This window comes from Oryctolagus cuniculus, chromosome 1 (assembly GCF_964237555.1).
Source record: "Oryctolagus cuniculus chromosome 1, mOryCun1.1, whole genome shotgun sequence".
Lineage (NCBI taxonomy): Eukaryota > Metazoa > Chordata > Mammalia > Lagomorpha > Leporidae > Oryctolagus > Oryctolagus cuniculus.
The window spans coordinates 210,582,830-210,602,453 of NC_091432.1; positions in this window are offsets into that span (position 1 = coordinate 210,582,830).

The following is a 19,624-nucleotide window of genomic DNA, read 5'->3' on the forward strand; positions in this document are numbered from 1 at the left end:
AGAAGAATAGGGAAATGGAAATCAAGGATTTGGCTTTGAATATGTGAAGCTGATGCCTGTTAGACAACAAAGTAGGGATGTTGTGTATCACTTAGACATAAGGTGTAAATTTTAGAGCCCTTATATGGGTATGGTACTTACACACATGGGGAATGAGTTTAAATAGCCAAGGAAAGAAGTCTGGAATAGGGCTTAGATTTCTCCAAAAAGTAGAGGTAACAAAATGAGTAGTGTCCAGCTAAGTTATAGCTTGTGAAATTGGAGAAGAACCAAGAGATTTGTCTCAAAGTCTTGGGAAGAGTCTCAAAGTCATGGAGGAAGCAATCAGTTGAGACAAAGTTAGAGTCCAAAGAAATTTGAGCTGAGGTCATAGATTAGGCTTTCTGGCTTTCATTTCCATGCTTTTTCCATGACATCCTCTTCCCTCTACTGTTACTTTGCCTGAGCTACAAAGAGCTTCCCAGAAGCTGCTAATTCATAATCAAGTTTGCTGAAATTTCAATAGGAGTGTGAAGGAGAATGCTTGATTTGTATTTTTTCCAAAAGTTAACCTGGAAACAAGGCTTTGAGAGAGGTCAATAAAAGCTGTATTGATGAACATTTTATTTTGCTAAACAACTGGCTCAGTTTCATGAGTATCCACTGAGGAAGCATGTAGACCACGCTTTATCATGGGTGGAAAGCTCAAACTAGGGTAGCTATTCACAGACTCATTGGTTGCAAGTTGCCCGCCTGAGTCTTAAATAATGAACATTTTCACATTGCTCTGTGCATGTCTTCTGGTGTTACCAAATGTCCCCAGGCACAAAAATAAAGAATTATGGATAACTGAAATAGGAAGCTGTTTTCATGCCCAAGAAATGTCCATCATAGCTGCAGGTGGACCTAAAGGTGGACTGAGTGGATATGGACATCTGCTAATAAGGACCATACAAATCTGCTTGTGGTAGCACTGGCTCACCACCACCTGGTCTATGTCTGGAATATGTTTATATTTAGATTATGAACTAAGTCATTTGGGCAAATGATCAAGTGATTTCTTCAAGCACTTCCTAGATTAAGGAAACATATATATTGAGTGAGAGATTATTTTTAAACAATATTTGCCATGTCTTGAATGTAAAAATATGATATTAGATGATATAATATTATATTTATATTTTTGCATCTAGATATTTCTAGAAAATCTTCAAATTTTTTGTATATGGAAAAAATATAAAGAAAATTAGTTACATGCAAATATTATCAATGGCATACTTTCCTTTCTGTTATAAAATTTATTATTTAGATCCAGCTAGTACCAAAAATGATTTCATCTGGCTAATATAAATATTAATAATTATTATGTTTTAATAGTGTATGTGTCTATATGAATATCTCATTAGAAAGAAATTATTCATAAGTTCATCCAGTGAAATACTACCTTAACTTCAAGAAATTGTATTTTTTCCTGATAACTAATTCTTATTTATTAGATAAATGACAGATGTATGAGGGGATTTCAAACATTTCATGGAAAAGGCATATTATGAAAAGCTATACATGGTATTCAAAAGTTTTTTACACCAAATAAACTTTAATTTATTTTCATTTTAACTTTTTATTTAATTTGAGATGCAGAGTGGTAGAGGAAGATGGATAGAAAGATAGACAAATCGAGATCTCTTCACTCCCCAAAGGACTTTAATAAGCCCTGGCTGGGCTAAACTGAAGTCAAGAGCCAGGAACCCAATCCAGGTCTCCTATTGGGTAGCAGGAGCCCAACTACTGGATCTATCACCTGTTATCTCCCAGAGTACACATTAGCAAGCAGCTGGAAACAGGAATGGAGCCAGGACTCAAATCTAGGCATTTCAATATGAAATGTGGGTGTCCTAACCAGTGGTTAACTGCTAGGACAAATGCCTGTCCCTAATATAATCTTCTAATTCTGCTTTTTCATGAACTTCTTCAGTACCCTCCTATGTCATAGTAAGGTTCCTTTCTACAGGGAACTTATTCACCATTGATTTCCCTATAATTGGCAATACAGAAAATCTAAACTGTAGGCTTTCCCTGGAAATCTCAGCTATTTCTCACTAAAAGAAAATGTGATTGCAAGCAATGACGTTAATAGAGGTGTGCTAGAACTACTCTTAGCCAATCAAGATTTGGTATGATACCATCAGCCTGTGAAGGTGCTCCAGACGATTCCACAGAAGTAATGGCTGTAGTATATATCTGCAACAGGAAAAGTTCTGTTTCTTATTTAAAAAGCAAAAAAACAAAAACAACTGGCTTTTACCTTCTGAACACCATGCTATGTCACTAATGATGTATCTTATCTGTTTTTGGCCAACTCCAAACACACATGTTGGAATATATACCATGAATTCTCTGTGTTAATCTTATATCTGTTATTAATTTTATACTCACTTTTTTGTCTTTTCTCAGGTTTATTTAACTATTATTTTTCCTTTTATATTGTTTATTTTCATAATTTTACCTAGAACAAGAAGATAAAGAAGAAAAATGGTACATTGATAGGTAAATGAAATGATTTGTGAACATTTGGAAAAGAATTCAGTTCTTGTTGGATCCAGTATGGCTTCAGTTAGAATAAACCAGGCCAAATTAACAAGATACCCAGTCAAGAGATGAGTATGCATTGGTGTGGGACCCACACTGTCCGGATGGTGAGGCAGCAGCATTCTTTGACAAGAAGCACCAGAGACAGTTTTGGTGAACATGTCCGTTTATTGTCAGTCACAAGCTTTTATGGAGCAGGCAAAGGGGAGTAGCTACTTCAGGGCAGCAACACTAATTCTATAGGATATAGCCAATACAGGTGCCTCTACACCTCTACACCTCTTCAATCAGCTTAAAGGTCACATGGCCTATGTAGTCTTCCAGGTGGTCTGATGGGTCTGGGCCACACCCTGGAGCTGTTTACCTAGTTGACATTTACAAGGCCCTCAACAGGAAATGGGGGTGGGGGAAATGTGCTTGAGGCTTCTGCTGCCTGCCAGCAGTCAGGTCACTGGGGGACCTCAATGTGCTGAGTCCTCAACCAGGGTTCTCCCTGGGGGGCATGGTGTACCATGCCCTCTTGACTTCCTGCATAGGCTAGGTAGGCAGTCTTCCAGCCAGGCACAGGATGATCCACACCTTAGTCCAGACTTGCAGTGAGAAACAAATAGTGGCTAGGCTGAGGTTACAGGAAAATGTATTCTAATTTCAAGAACAATGTTTCTCACAATACAGTAGATCAGATGTGACCTTAAGTGAATTCACTCCTAATTGAACAATGATAACAAGAGAGTTTGATTGACTAATGTTAACAAAAGAATACTGATTAATGAAACTGCCCCAATTTGGAAAGAGGTCATTGGTATATCACAATTCAGAACTTCCTTCTTTTGCCTTGATCATTCAGAAAAGATCACAAAATCATTGGCTCTGAGGATTGGGGGTTTTGTAAAACTGGAAAAGATATCTGATAAAATGGAAATCAATATCAAGGCTGAAAAAGTTTGATAGTCTGAAATGATAGATCTATATTTTTAAAAAAGATTGAACTTAACAGGGATAGTAGTAATGTCTGAATCTAAGAAGGAGAAAAATCAAGACCTGGATAGACCATTGTTTGTAAAAACAAGCAAACAAAAAGGGAGGAAGAGGGTTGAATTAAGTTGTATTACGCTGAATTGACATAAAGGAATAACAATATTGCTATCAACAGTTGGAACCATCACTGTAGATGTCGATTGAGGTTGAATATTCAAGTGAACGTTTCTCTGTGCTACCAGGATATTGCACTGTTTTTTGTTTCTGAGCTGTGTCTTTTAAGGACAATATCAGATAGGCATCTGGAGAAAGACAATTGAGATGGAAGAGGCTTGGGAAACCTAGCAACAGTTGAAGGAACTGAGGATATTTAAGGCAGAACAACAAAAATTCAGTCTAAGGCATAATGGTTATTATTATTCTTATTATTGGAAGGGATTGAAGATTGTAGTTATTTTCAGACTTTTGGAGGGGTTTCCTGCAGAAGACAGAGGGTGTCCCATGTTCCTCCAAAGGAAAAAACCAGGATTATAAGCTGTTTGAGGGTAAAAATCTTGTCTTTATCATCTTTTCATCCTTGGCAAGTTCAGATGCACTGGAGGTGTCATCTGATGCTTGGTAAACCATGGAACCAGTATTGCAAGAAGACAAATAAAATGCTCCTTAAAAAACTCTACAAGAGGCAAAACAGCTGCCTTTTGATTTACTGAACTTCTTATCACTGGAATTATTCTAGTTGTGATGACAGTGCAGTATGTTGGCTCAGCCCAAGAACATGAGCCGTGGGATGAAGCTGACCTAAGTTCAAATTTCAGTCCTGTCCCTTAGCTGTGTGACCTCACTCAAGTTACTTAACCTCTCTGGATGCCAATTTCTGTTTGTAAATTGTGGATAATGGTAACTAGCTTTCAGTTCTTCTTGTGATGTTTAAATTAAGATAATGTCTATGAAGACTTGGCATGGTTTCTGGAACAATAGTGGACATTCAATTAATTGTAGTTATTAGTCTAGCAGGAACTATTTGACAATCTTCCAAGTACTGTGAAAGGAATTCTTGCATTAGTTGTAGATGGGAAGTTGAAAAAATGGTCTGTTGGTTCTGCTTCATTCAAAGATTATCTGATTTTTCAGCATTATTCTTTTCTATATCCTTTGTGTCATATAAAAATGTTTAAGAATTGCATTTATCTCACAAAAATGAAAGCATTCAATTAAAGCCACCTCCAAGTAGCTCAGTAGAAGGAATTGTTTCTATCTTTACTCCTCAAGTGCTCAGCACACTGACTAACATTCAGGGAAATCATTCTGCAGGCACTGTATAAATGAATCAATGGTCAAACAACTAAATATTTAAGTGGTCTGAAACCATAGGCCATATCCAGCCTCTTTCAATGAAAATCTCAAGTAAAGATGCTTGAGCAAATCTGTCTTATCAAACCATGCTTCCTTGAAAGGCCAAATAATAAAAGCAAATGATGAAGATTGCAATTTACTTGTCACTAACTTCAGCCATTTAAGAAACCAATGTTTTTGGGCACCTACTATGCACTAAGTGTTTGCCATAAATAATCCCATGGCCCTATTAACACATCTGTGAAGCAGGTAATATTTGACCTAATTTATGCATAAAGAAGTAGAGTATCAGGAACTTAAAAATATTTAGGTCATTATCTGGGAGACCTAGATGGAGTTCTGGGCCAGTTACACCTGCTGCAGGCATTGGGGGAATAAGCCGGCAGATCCAAGACTCTTGTTTCCCTTTCTCTCTCTCTCTCTCTCTCTCTCTCTCTCCCTTCCTAATAAATAAAAATAAATAAGCTTAAAAATTATTTTTTGAAATGTAGATTGTCCTTTTCCAGTTGAATCATTTGAACTCTTTGCAAATAATATTTACCTTTTTTGTTATATATGTTGCAAATATTTTCACCACCTCTACCACTTGTCTTTTAACTTTCTTCACCTATAGAATTTATTATGCAGGTTAACTGGTCAACCTTCTATGTGCTATGTCATCTTGGAAACTCCTTTCATACTCACAATTATAACAATATTCTTCCATGACTATCAGCATTTTACAATTTTGTTTTTCTATGTTTATAATTTTATTCTATTTAGAATTTATTTTTGTATACAGTGTGATAAAGGAATATAACCATTTCTTCTTAAGTGGAGACATTTTTCTAAATTTAAATCTAAAATGATGAATTATTTCTGCCTAATTTGAAATGGTATATTTATCACACGCTTTTGGTCTTTGCATTCTGTATTATGATCTGTTCTCTGTCCTGCTATTTCTGGTCCATTCTTGTGCTAATACCACACTAAATATGGCTTTGTATCTTTACAATAAATGTTATAGCTGACAGAGAACTTGTCTACACACCAATCTTATTTTTGAAAATGTTATTTCCTCCTGTAGGTAGAAGATGGATCTGTAAGATCAATTATCAAGATAAGAAAAAATGGGCAATTTAATTGGGACTGCCATGGATTTGTAGATTATTACACAGAGAATCAGCACTTTTCCATGCTGAGGTTTTTCATATGGGAATGAGGTGCCTCTCTCCATCTTTCATGTCTTACAAAGTCTTCCAGTAAAGTTTCTAAGTATCATAATATAGGTCTTGCCCATCTCATTGTTTATTCTAGATACTTTATAATGTTCTTCAAAATTGCCATTCCAGTGACGGGGGTTTTATATGTCCACTGTTTTTTGTTATATACCCTAGATCTCCATTGTAATTCATCTAGTGGCAATATACCCCCGTCATCTTGATCACTCCTCCTTTTGCTATAGAATCCTGATTTTTTGGGGGTCAGCAATGTGCCCAGTCCCAGAGAATGAATCATGATTGGCCTAAGCCAGTGTGGCAATCCAAATGATTGTGCCTGCTGCTTTTCCTGCCATACTTGTCACCTAGTTTTATGAAACGAATGAGTGAAATTCTGACAAATTTTACTTGATGTAAGGAAAACCCCTTTGCCCTTTCTTCATTGTTTCTGCCCACTTTCAATGTTGATGAGTGAGTAGGCACAATGCCTGCTGGAATAGCCACGTGTCCCTGAGGCCACAGATACTTGTATGAAGACAGAAAGGCAGAGGAGGAAGGTGAGTGTTGTGGTTCCTAGGGTTAAACTGCCTCTTGCCTCGACCTCATCCCATATTGGAACACTGGTTCCAGGCCCTACCATTTTACTTTCGATCTTCCAAGAAAACTCCCTGCTAATGCACCTAGGAAGGCAGTGGATGATTGCCCAAGAAGTTGAGTCCCTGCCACCCACGGGACATCAAGATGGAGTTCCAGGCTTCTGGCTTCTGTCTGGCCCAGTCCCAGTTGTTGTGCCATTTGGGGAGTGAACCAGTGGATTGAATCAATCAATCAATCTCTCTCACTCTGCTTTTCAAATACATGAATAAATAAATAAATACATCTTTTTTTTTAAAGGCAAGGAGGTGTAGAAAAATGGGAAAGTTTGAGGTCTTAGGTGGGCCACTTTGAAGATTTTATTTATTTATTTATTTTTAACTTTTATTTAGCAAATGTAAATTTCCAAAGTACAGCTTATGGATTACAATGCCCCCCCCCATAACTTCCCTCCCACTCACACCCCTCCCATCTCCTGCTCCCTCTCCCATTCCATTCACATCAAGATTCATTTTCTATTATCTTTATATACAGAAGATCAATTTAGTATATATTAAGTAAAGATTTCAACAGTTTGCACCCACACAGAAACACAAAATGTAAAGTACTGTTTGAGTACTAGTTATAGCATTACTTCACATTGTACAACACATTAAGGACAGAGATCCTACATGGGGAGTAAGTGCACAGTGATTCCTGTTGTTGACTTAATAATTGACACTCTTGTTCTTGGCGTCAGTAATCACCCTAGGCTCTTGTCATGAGTTGCCAAGGCTATGGAAGCCTTTTGAGTTTGTCAACTCCGATTTTATTTAGACAAGGTCATAGTCAAAGTGGAAGTTCTCTCCTCCCTTCAGAGAAAGGTACCTCCTTCTTTGATGGCCCGTTCTTTCCACTGCGATCTCTCTCACAGAGATCTTTCATTTAGGGTTTTTTTGTTTTTTGTTTTTTTTTTTTTTTTTTGCCAGAATGTCTTGGATTTCCATGCCTAAAATACTCTCATGGTCTCTTCAGCCAGATCTGAATGCCTTAAGGGCTGGTTCTGAGGCCAGAGTGCTGTTTAGGACATTTGCCATTCTATGATTCTGCTGTGTATCCCGCTTCCCATGTTGGATCGTTCTCTCCCTTTTTTATTCTATCAATTAGTATTAGCAGACACTAGTCTTGTTTATGTGATCCCTTTGACTCTTAGATCTATCAGCATGATCAATTGTGAACTGAAATTGATCACTTTGACTAGTGAGATGGCATTGGTACATGCCACCTTGATGGGATTGAATTGGAATTCCCTGGAGATTTTATTTATTTATTTGAGAGGCAGAGTTATAGACAGAGAGGCAGAGGCAGAGGCAGAGAGAGAGAGAGAGAGAGAGAGGTCTTCCATCTGCTCATTCACTCCCAGTGGCTGCAACCACAGGAGCCAGTGGATCTGAAGCCAGGAGCCAGGAGTTTCTGAGTCTCCCACACGGGTGGGGAGGCCCAAGCACTTGGGCCATCTTCTACTGTCTTCCCAGGCCATAACAGAGAGCTAGATTGGAAGAGGAGCAGCTGGAACAGGAACCAACACCCATATGGGATGCCAGTGCCTCAGGCAGAGGCTTAGCCCACTATGCCATAGCACTGACCCCAAAGCCACTCAGAACATATTGATGAATTCCCTTCCTCCAGAAAAAAAGAAATTTAAATTTTGGTTAACTCAGCTTCTCTATCTGTAGCTGAATATATCTGAATCTGTTTAGATGCTGGTACATAGTAAAAATGCCGATGTTTCTATGTTTACCTTGTATTCAGTTTCCTTATTGAACTTTAATGAATTCTATTAATTTTTTTAAAAGATTACTTGAGCATTTCTAATTTGTATTTGCAGATAATGAGAGTTGGTTTTGCTCTTTCTAACGTTTCTTGCTATTTCTTGAATTGTCTCAATTACCTCAGTGAAATGTTGAAATGTAACGGTGGATGGCAGGTATTTCCCTTTTAAATTTCTGATATTAATAAGAATGCTTCTAATATTTTAGTAGTAGAATTGTTGTTATAATTTTATGGTAGATACCTTGATAATGAAAGAAGCCCCCTCTAGTTCTTCATTTTGTTTTCATTAATGACTATTAAAATAAGTCAACTGGGGCCAACACAGTGGCATAGTGGGTAAAGCTACCAACTGTGGCACTGGCATACCATATGGGCACCAGTTCAAGTCCAGGTTGCTCCACTTCTGACCCAGCTCTCTGCTATGGCCTGGGAAAGCAGTAGAAGATGGCCCAGGTCCTCAGGCCCTTGCACCCAGGTGGGAGACCTGGAGGAAGCTCCCAGTTCCTGGCTTCGGATCAGTGCAGCTCCAGTCATTGCAACCATCTGGGGGGTGAACCAGCACATGGAAGACCTTTCTCTTTCTCTCTCTCTCTCTCTCTGCCTCGGCCTCTCTGAAGCAGTAAATGGTTCAGCAATGATAAATCATTGCTATATAGATTTTTAGAAAATTATTCAACTACTATTTCCAATGTAGTGCTGTAATAGTCTCCTCTGTCTGCAGTTTTGTCTCTTTCCTTGTCTTGATGTCATACATTCAGGTTTTCTATTTTTCACCAGACTTTCCTGAGTTTTCTGTTTGCAGTTTGATAGAGCTCAATTTTACATTTTCATCGAATTCTGCTTTTTAAATTTTTTTAAAGATTTTTATTTTATTTATTTGAGAGGTAGAGTCATAGACAGTGAGAGGGAGAGACAGAGAGAAAGGTCCTCCATCCACTGGTTCAGTCCCAAAATGGCTGCATCAGCCAGAGCTGTGCCGACCCGACGCCAGGACCCAGGAGCTTTTTCCGGGTCTCCCACATGTATGCAGGGGCCCCAGGACTTGTGCCATCTTCTACTACTTTCCCAGGCCATAGCAGAGAGCTTTATTGGAAGAGGAGCAGCCAGGACTAGAACCGGTGCCCACATGGGATGCCGGCACCACAGGCAGAAGATTAACCTAGCACCGGCCCCAAATCTACCTTTTTTTTTGTTTTGTTTTAAAGATGTATTTATTTATTTGAAAGGCAGAGTTACAGAGAGGCAGAGAGAGAGAGAAGGGGAGAGAGAGAGAGAGAGAGAGAGAGCGCACTTCCATTCACTGGCTCACTCCCCAAATGGCCACAATGGCCTGAGTGGGGCCAAGCCAGAGTCAGGAACCTGGAGCTTCTTTCCAGATCTCCCAAGCACTTGGGGCATCCTCCACTGCTTCCCCAGGCCATGGCAGAGAGCTGGATGGGAAGGGGAGCAGCCGGGACTAGAACCAGTGCCTACACGGGATGCTGGCACTACAGATAGTGGCTTTACCCACTACACCACAGCACCAGCACCAGAATTCTGCTTTTAACACTCAATTCTTTCTACTTTAATTTTGAAAGAAATGAACTCCCTTAACTGAGGGTGTTTGTGAACTTTTAATATTTTATGCTTTCTAATAAATACCTTTAAACATTACTTTCTGACTAAATTGGTTCACATTACATAGATTTTGATTTTTGTTATACTTAAATCAGGTAACATTTCATAGTTTTTTTTTTAAAGTTTTATTTTTATTTTTTTTTCATCTACTTGAAAGGCATACTGATAAGGAATTGACATGGAGGAGAAAGAGAGAGATTTTCCACTTACTCTTCACTCCTCAAATGCCTATGACAGCCAGAGCTGGGCTAGGCGGAAGCCCAGAACCTGAAATTCCATCTGGGCTTCCACATGGGTGGCAGGGACCCAGGCACTTGAGCTGTCATCTGCTGTCTCCCAGGGTGCATCACTAGAAAGTTGGGTCGGAAATGCAGCAGCCAGAACTCCCGCTGGCACTCAGATGAGGAATGCGGGTGCCCTAAGCAAAGGCACAATACCCTATATAGGTTTTGATAAATAGTGATTTTACTTTATTTAAATAGACTATAATTTCAACGTGGCATTCTTTTTAACTGAGTCAATATGAAAGGCATTTCAAAAAAAATGTTAGTAGATATTATGCATTTCTGTGTTTCTATCCCTTAATTTTGATTATTGTTTTATTGCATTCTGGTTGTATTCTACTTTGGATGTTTATTGAGTTTATAGAACTTTTTGGTGTGTGACTAACTGGTCAATTTTTTTAAAAAGATTTATTCTTTTTATTTGAAAGTGTTATATAGTGAGGGAAAGAAAGAGACAGAGAGCCTTTCATCTGCTTGTTTACTCCCCAAATGACTGTGATGACTGGGGCTGGGCCAGGCTGAAGCCAGGAGCCAGGAGTGTCATCTAGGTCTCCCATGTGAGTGGTAGGGGCTCAAGTACCTGGGCCATCTTCTGCTACTTTTCCAGTGCATTAGCAGAGAGCTGGATCAGAAGAGCAGCAGCCGAGAGTCCAACAGGTGCCCATATAGGGCGTTGTAGGTGACAGCTTAACCTGCTAAGCCACAATGTTGGCTCAATTTTTCTTTAAATGTTGCACAGATACCATAAGAGAATATCAGACACTCAATGTTATACATGCAACTTTAATTCGGTTGAATTAATGTGTCATTTAATTCCTTTTTTTTTGTATTTAAGGTTAACTTGTCAATTTTTTTTGGTGAGATATGTCAATAATCTACAATTATCATTGTAGTTTTGTTGTCAGTTTTTCCTTGTATACATAGTAGATCATACTTGACATATTGAGAAGTTATTTGGATACAAAAAATGATGAATTTTCCCTTTTATCAATTATTTTTTTCACTGTAGTGTCTTTCACTCAACTTCATTTTGCCTGATAAGACTATATTTTCTTTTTGACAGTAGTTGCCTAGTTTCTGGTTAGTGTCTTTTGTTTGAAACTCCTGTTCATTTAGCTTTATTTGTGGACTGTTTTAACAGCTATCTGCATTTTCTGCTTCTTAGATGTCTTTCTTGTTGTTTAAAACATCTTCTTCAGACTGGACAGAATCTGTGACCCTCAGAAAAAAAAAAAAAGATATCTAAGTTGAACAACCCACATAATAAACTTGATTAAAGTGTATGGCTATCTATTCAGTTTAATAGTGAGAATGTCTATATCTCAATAGAAAAATTTTATCTACTGACATTTATTCTGAAAATTAATGTAAATGTATCAACCAATTTTATTCTTGACATCTTACTCTTATTTCTGGCATTGTGTTTGTGTTTTCTGCTATCATATCTTCTGTATATCTTTTTTCTTTTCTTTTCCTGGATTAATTGGATTTTCCTGTTTCTCTTTTACCTCATGAGTTTTGAAGTTATCACTTTCTTACCTTAACTGTTTTCTCAGTGAGAGGAAACAAAGTCCAGTAGTGAGCAGTTGTGTAAGATATTAGACCCAGAAGCTCAGCCTAAACTGTCTTACGAAAAAGCTGATGTAAAGTTTTGAATGGATTTGTAACTTACCAGTGTGTCTGTAATTTTGTAAAATGATAGAGCCAATATTTGGGGGCATGACTTAAACTTGGGTGTTTACTAAGGGAAGCTAAATGCATATTCATATATGGAAATTTCACCCAAATATTTAAAAACATATAAACAATATTTAATATCATGATCTTTTTAGTTCAAAGGGATAAATATGACAAAAATGAGTAAAAAGGAAGCAAAAATAAAACTGACATATGTTTGCTAAAGTATTCAGGCAGTCTAGAAACTTATCTTGTAATATATAAAAATTAAGTGTGTAATAAAAGCAACATTTCAATTATGTGAGTAAAGGAAGGCCTTTTTAAATGATGTTGTGACAACTAGTTAATGATCTGGAAAACAATTATGTTTGATCCCTACCCCATATAACATATTAAAATAAATTCTACATAAATTATAGTTAAATGTGAAGATAAAAATGTTGAAATTCATAAAAAACCCAATGACAAATGATTGTTCTATTAGGGCATTTGAAAGCTTTTCTAATACTACACTCTGGGCACAAAAGTATAAAGAAGATGATTGATAAATTTAAATTTAAAAGTAACACTTATATCAAAAAGCATTCTTAAGTTAAAAGAAATATATATCCAAGAAAATATTTTGTTGCATGTTATAGGGCATTAATAACCTTTATCTATAAAGTGACATCACAAATCAATGTGAAAATATACACACAGCATACCAATAAAAAATAAGCAAAATACTTAATCAAATGACAAAGAGAGAAATATAGGGGAAGAGTTGGTAGTTTTCTCCATATTTGGGACTATGGGATTTTTCTTTTTTAAAAGACTTTTCTGTATTTGCTAAATTTGCTACAGCATATGTTGTTTTTATATATACACATGGATACATAGACAAATCACTATATTCCTATGCTGTACCAGGAGTTTAATGCTTGACACTGGGGAAGGATGGTGCTCTGTGGAATCAATAGCTCTGATTTCAAATTCCAGTGCCAGTTAAATGGTCTTGTGCAAGTCACTTTTAGCTTCAGTTTCTCCAGTTATAAATCAGAGAAAGGAATCTTCCTATCGCAAGCTGTTGTGGACAGCAGTTTTAAAATGTGTGTGGAAATGCTCTGTGATTATCATTTATAGAGGGCAGAAAACCCAATTCTGACCAGTGTGTTTGGGAATTCACCAGGCTCCAGACAGAACCTTGTCTGTCAAACATACCATGTGCCTCCTGAGTTGCTGTCAAGGTGACAGTTGGAGATATTTTGGAATTTGCTGTCCCTTCAGTTAATGGGACAGATCATCTGTTAGACCCCGCTACAGGTTGTTGTCAAGTTCAACTGTGATAACCATCACTTTCGCTGTTGTTTTTCACTTCTAGTATCCACACAGTTAATTTCATTGCCAGGTTCATTCCGTAGTCTCACATCGATGACATTAAAAATGTTCTATTTTTAAATTAGGCACCCCATGGTAAGTCAGTGACAACCCTGGCCCACCTCCTCCTTTAATAATGGAAGCAGTTCCTTTGGGAGTGACCCACGACACAGGATAAATGCAAAAGAATCAGAAGAACCCATTTTTTTTATATGATCCATGGCTTGCAGAATGTTTCTGCATTTGTATCTTTATATGAATAAAAACAATTTTAATTTTCCAAGTGAAACACCATACACCTCCTTTGTCTTTCTGCCCCTGTTCTAAGCCTATAAATTAACTTCAGATGGAAAACAAGAAATACAAGTGGATAATAACGCTGAATCCCTTTTTTTTTTTTTTTTTTTTTGACAGGCAGAGTGGACAGTGAGAGAGAAAGACAGAGAGAAAGGTCTTCCTTTTTCCATTGGTTCACCCCTCAATGGCCGGGGTGGCCGGCGCACCACGCTGATCCGAAGCCAGGAGCCAGGTGCTTCTCCTGGTCTCCCATGCGGGTGCAGGGCCCAAGGACTTGGGCCATCCTCCACTGCCTTCCCCGGGCCACAGCAGAGAGCTGGCCTGGAAGAGGAGCAACTGGGACAGAATCCGGCACCCCAACTGGGACTAGAACCCAGGGTGCTGGCACCACAGGCGGAGGATTAGCCTAGTGAGCCACAGTGCCAGCCAACGCTGAACACTTCTAAAATCGAGAAGTGTCAGTCTGGGAAGATCCTGATTGCTGTTCCACTAACCCCTGAGAGTCAAGAAGGTAAAATGAACTGAAATTCAATTCATCAAACTAAAAACCCTAAAATTATTTATTTTGTAATTGAACTGAAAGTCATCAAAACCTTACAATTATCTATTTGTAACTGAAAATTATTTTTTATTTATTTGTTAGGCAAAGAGAGCATGAGCTCCCATTTGATGGTTTATTCTTGAAAAGCCTGCCATGGCTAGGGCTGGGTCTAGCTGGAGTCAGGAAGTGAAAATTTATTCTAGGTTTCCCACTCTGGAGTGGCAGGAAGCCAATTACAAGGGCCGCTGTCGCTGCCTCCTAGGGTACGCATTGGTGGGAAGCTGAAATCAGGACCTGGCATCAAAACCAGGCACAGTCCTGTGTTTAGCACTAGGATAGACATCTACTCCCTAAGTTCTTAACTATTATTGATCATGTAAAGTACAGAATCTCATTTCTGGGAAACCTGAGAGAAAAAAGGCATGGCAAAAGAGGAGGGGGAGGAAAAGGAGGAAAGAGAGAGAGAAGAGATAAGGGGAGGAAAGATGAAGAAAACTGAGCTTTTGATTCCACACCAAATCAAGGAAATCTCTCTTGCTAGGTTGGGAAACAGTGGGTGCAGTGGAAACAGCCATGAAGGAGAATTGATTAAATCTCCATCTTACCTTCTGCAGAAACTTGCCTGTAGTCTTCTGCCTTTCCTTTAGGAGATCTCTTATCTGGATTAGGTGTTTTCCAACTGTGTTCTAGAACACAACTGACCAGAACCCAGACTGATGAACAATGATGTCAAAGACAATTCAAATCAAAGAAAAGTGAAAAATGGAGTGAAATAAAATGACCCTGCTTTGCTGTAGTTTATTTAGTATAACAACTCTTGCATAGTTTGGATTTTCTTAGCATATTGAATTATTTCTTGGAATCAAAATAGCAATAAGCACAATTTCCTTGATCTTAAGATTTGTTCTTCACATTTAAAAAACTATTTGCCCTGTGGCCACCTGTCTAGTAGCTGAGTTTTAGTAAATGACAAAGTGAATTCATAAGCAGCAAGTGAATAGTAAAAGAACTTAGATGTGATTTTTTTTAAAAGATTTATTTATTTATTTGAAAGAGTTACACAGAGAGAGGAGAGGCAGAGAGAGAGAGAGAAGTCTTCCCTCCGATGGTTCACTTCCCAATTGGCTACAATGGTCGGAGCAGCGCCGATCTGAAGCCAGGAGCCTGAAGCTTCTTCCAGGTCTCCCACGCGGGTGCAGGGGCTCAAGGACTTGGGCCATCTTCTACTGCTTTCCCAGGCCACAGCAGAGAGCTGGATCAGAAGTGGAGCAGCCGAGAATAGAACCGGCCCCCATATGAGATGCTGGCATTTCAGGCCAGGGCTTTAACCCGCTGTACCACAGTGCTGGCCCCAGATGTGATGTTTAAATTATCATCATTGGACTTTTTATTTGTTTAAATAGTAATGGGTTGGGGGCCAGCACTGTGGCACAGCGAGTTAAAGCCCTGGCCTGAAATGCCAGCATCCCACATGGGCGCCAGTTCTAGTCCTGGCTGTTCCACTTCTGATCCAGCTCTCTGTTATGGCCTGGGAAAGCAGTAGAAGAAGGCCCAAGTCCTTGGGCCCCTGCACCATGTTGGAGAACTGGAAGAAGCTCCTGGTTCCTGGCTTTGGATTGGCCCAGCTCTGGCCTTTGCAGCAGCCACTTGTGGAGTGAACCAGCAGATGGAAGACCTTTTTCTCTGTCTCTCTCATTGTCTGTAACTCTCTCTCTCAAATAAATAAAATCTTTTAAAAAAATAAAAATATTAATGACTTGTTTGTTTTTTGAATCATGGTTACTCATTGCGGTTTTGATTTTCTGGATTAGAACCTCTCTCTTGATTCCAGTTCTAGAGCCCTTTCTTCCCCTTTTGCTGTGATTTAAGGACATAGATGATATGAGTTTACAGTTTCAGATTCCTATGATGCATACATTTTATTTCATCCTCATAGCAATCCTGTAAGTATTTAAATTTTTTTGTCTTTTACAGATGTGGAAATTGATGCATGCAGCTATTTAGATATGCTTTAAGACCAGGTCCAGGATTATCACTAATAAAACAGGAGCTGAGAACTGGTGAGCAGTAGCTGTTCATTGCTAGCTTTGGTTTTGTCTTTATTCCAAACAAATGCTCTTATACATTTTAAACCTATTCTTCGGAAAGCCGCAAATTTTCAGGATGAACCTAAGAAAGAGAGATGCTAGAAAATAAACTTGTTCTGCATTCCAGAAACGTGTGTATGTATGTGTGTGTATGTGAGCTCTGGTGACAATTATATATGTAAAACAAGCAATGAGGAACTTTTGTGAGACACTGTACTTAGTGACTTGCTGAGAAGTAAAACTGCAACCCAGTAGACAGAGGAGAGGATGTGTGTAGATTCTGTTTTGGTGAAATCCATAAAGGATCACTTGCCAGTGGGTGGTTTGGGGATACAAAGTCAAGTCAATTTGGTGCTAGCTTTCTGCACTGAACTCTGAGTTAAGGATGTTTGAGACATCAGATGAATACATGCAAGGATTTCAAAGTGTGTATTTTTTTTACAAAAACTAATTGTGAGAAAAAAATCTTACTTTTCTAAATCAGACAAACATCTGATTTGGTGAGTCTTTGTGATATAGGAGAAATTTGTGCCCACAAAATTTATTTGCAAGCTTTAAAATTTTTCTAGTTGCAAAAGCAATGCATTCATTGGGGAACTATTTAAAACTGTAGAAAGTCAGAGTGCAAAAAAATATGTATTATATACCCAAAACTTAGAAAAAAAATTGTATCACCTGGAAAAACTATTAATACTCTGATTCTATTTTATATGAAAGGCAGAGAGACAGATAGACAGACACAGGTCTCCCATCTACCTGTTTATTCCTCAAATGCCTGCAGTAGCCGGGCCAAACCAAATTCAGGAGCCGAGAACTCAATCCAGGCCTCCCTTGTGAAGCGCCAAGAATCCGTCTACTTGAGCCACCATCTGTTCAGTCTCAGGCTCCACACCGGCAGGCAACTAAGGTAGAGCTAGAACTTGAACCTCACTCTCTGACAGGGGATGCAGATATCTCTAGTGGCATCCTAACTGCTGTGCCAAATGCCCACTCCAATTATACTTTTCTAATCATTTTTCAGTGTCTACGCCCACGCATACTTACAAATATAGGATGATACTATATATAAATTATTTTTAAATCTGTTTTTTCCTTATCAAATACTCATGAAATAGTTCAATGTCATTTCATATTTCCTATACACTTTGATAGCTATACAACTTTTTACTACGTAGATGAACACAATTTAACAAATCATTTGCTGTTGGGTATTGATGCCACAATAAAAATCCTTTGCACATTAAATTTTGATGATTATTTCTTTAAGTCAATTAAAAGTTAAGTTCCTGGGTTAAAGATTTTTAATATATCCAGAAAGATGGAACCTTTTCAAAGGCCTCCCAATAGAGAATTACAAAACCTATTTTTCCATACGTTCAACAACTAAGAATTTTATGCTCTTAACAATGGAGCTATTTGGTACATACTTCCTCCAAATTTTATATATAAAGGAGTACTTTCTGTCACTGATATAACTGGTGAAGTTGAATTATTTTCATAGTGGCCATTAACAACTTTTTTTTGCTAATATTTAATACTTTTAAATTTAAGAGTAGGAATTCTGAGACCTGGATTTTATTCTTTACACCATTAGCATTGGAAGACTTTAGGTAAAATCATGAATCTTTTGGTTCTATCTAAAGTTTCTTTTCTATATAAAGTGTATTTAAACTGCCATTTCAAACCTTCATCCTATTTTCCTGTGAAAAGCAAATTAAGATATCTATGTGAAAACTGACTATTATACTATTATTTTACTAGTAGAATTAATATGTTCTCTGAAACAAATAAGTTGAACCTGTCATTTGCCTTATGTTTTTAAAATATTTTAAAAATATTCAAATATTTTCAAAGATAATTGACAATTCCATTTAAAACATTTGATTCCATAGCATATATAAAACACACAAACACCCAAAAAGACACATATATATGTGTAGGAGGTGACTTAAAAAATTTGTGGAAAAGTGGGTTAATCCTCTGCCTGTGGCACCAGCACCCCGGGTTATAGTTCTGGTTGGGGCATGCCGGATTCTGTCCCGGTTGCTCCTCTTCCAGTCCAGCTCTCTGCTGTGGCCCAGGAAGGCAGTGGAGGATAGCCCAGGTGCTTGGGCTCTGCACCCGCAGGGGAGACCAGGAGAAGAACCTGGCTCCAGACTTTGGATCGGCGTGGCGCGCAGGCCGCAGTGTGCCGGCCGTGGCAGCCATTTTAGGGGGTAAACCAACGGAAAAGGAAGACCTTTCTCTCTGTCTCTCTCTCTCTCTCACTGTATAACACTGCCTGTCAAAAACAAAAACAAAAAAATGTTTGTTTTGGTGCAAAAAATTTGAAGTCCACACATGGGTTTTTTTCTATAGTTTCTATTTTTGTAAACTTGAAAGACCATTTGTGTGAATGGTTTTCAAAAATGTTTGCACCAAAATAAACTGATTTTTATTTAATTTTTCCTCAAATGTTTTGAAGTACCTATGCACATATAGCTTCATTCATCATAAAACTATATTTTTTATGATAAGAAGTCAACCTTCTGTACATACATGCAAGTATATTTCCTTTCAAGGTGGTATTTTTGGCAGATAACATAAGTCAAATCATGATCATAATATTTTATATCTATGCCTTCATGTAACATTAGACCACTCTTCTGTTTAATTACAAAATCATCAAATAATTTTAAGCTGCCTAATATGTCATAATGGGGATGCATTAATATTTACCTAACCATTTCTCTTCTCTTAATCACTTGAGTTATCGTCACTTACTTTATCACTTCTTGCATAAATCTTTCCTACATTTCTGTTTTCTTAGGGTAGAGTCTAAGAGGAGGCATTAATCATATGGAAGTATGAACATTTTCAGATTTTAAATATATATTGGTTAAATTGAGCCAAAAAAGCTTGTCCAAATTTTTAATTCCCACTAATAACATATAGTGAGATGATTTAATTTGAAGATGTACTAGCCACCATTAAGCCACATAATTTTTTCTCTTAATTTTTTCAAAATTATAAAGTTATTCATGTTTGAGTACACACACAATTCTTAACAACATTTTCCTTTCCACCTCTTTCACTCTTTGCTATTAAGAGTTTGGCACATATTATCCGACTGTTTTTTTCAGTCCAAAAATCTTTTTTTAATTTTAATTTATACAATATGCATTGAAAATGCATGTATAAATAGCCTATCAGATCTGTGAATTCATGGATATTATTTTTAGAAAAATCTTCTCTGATTTATTTGAAAGTCAGAGAGACAGA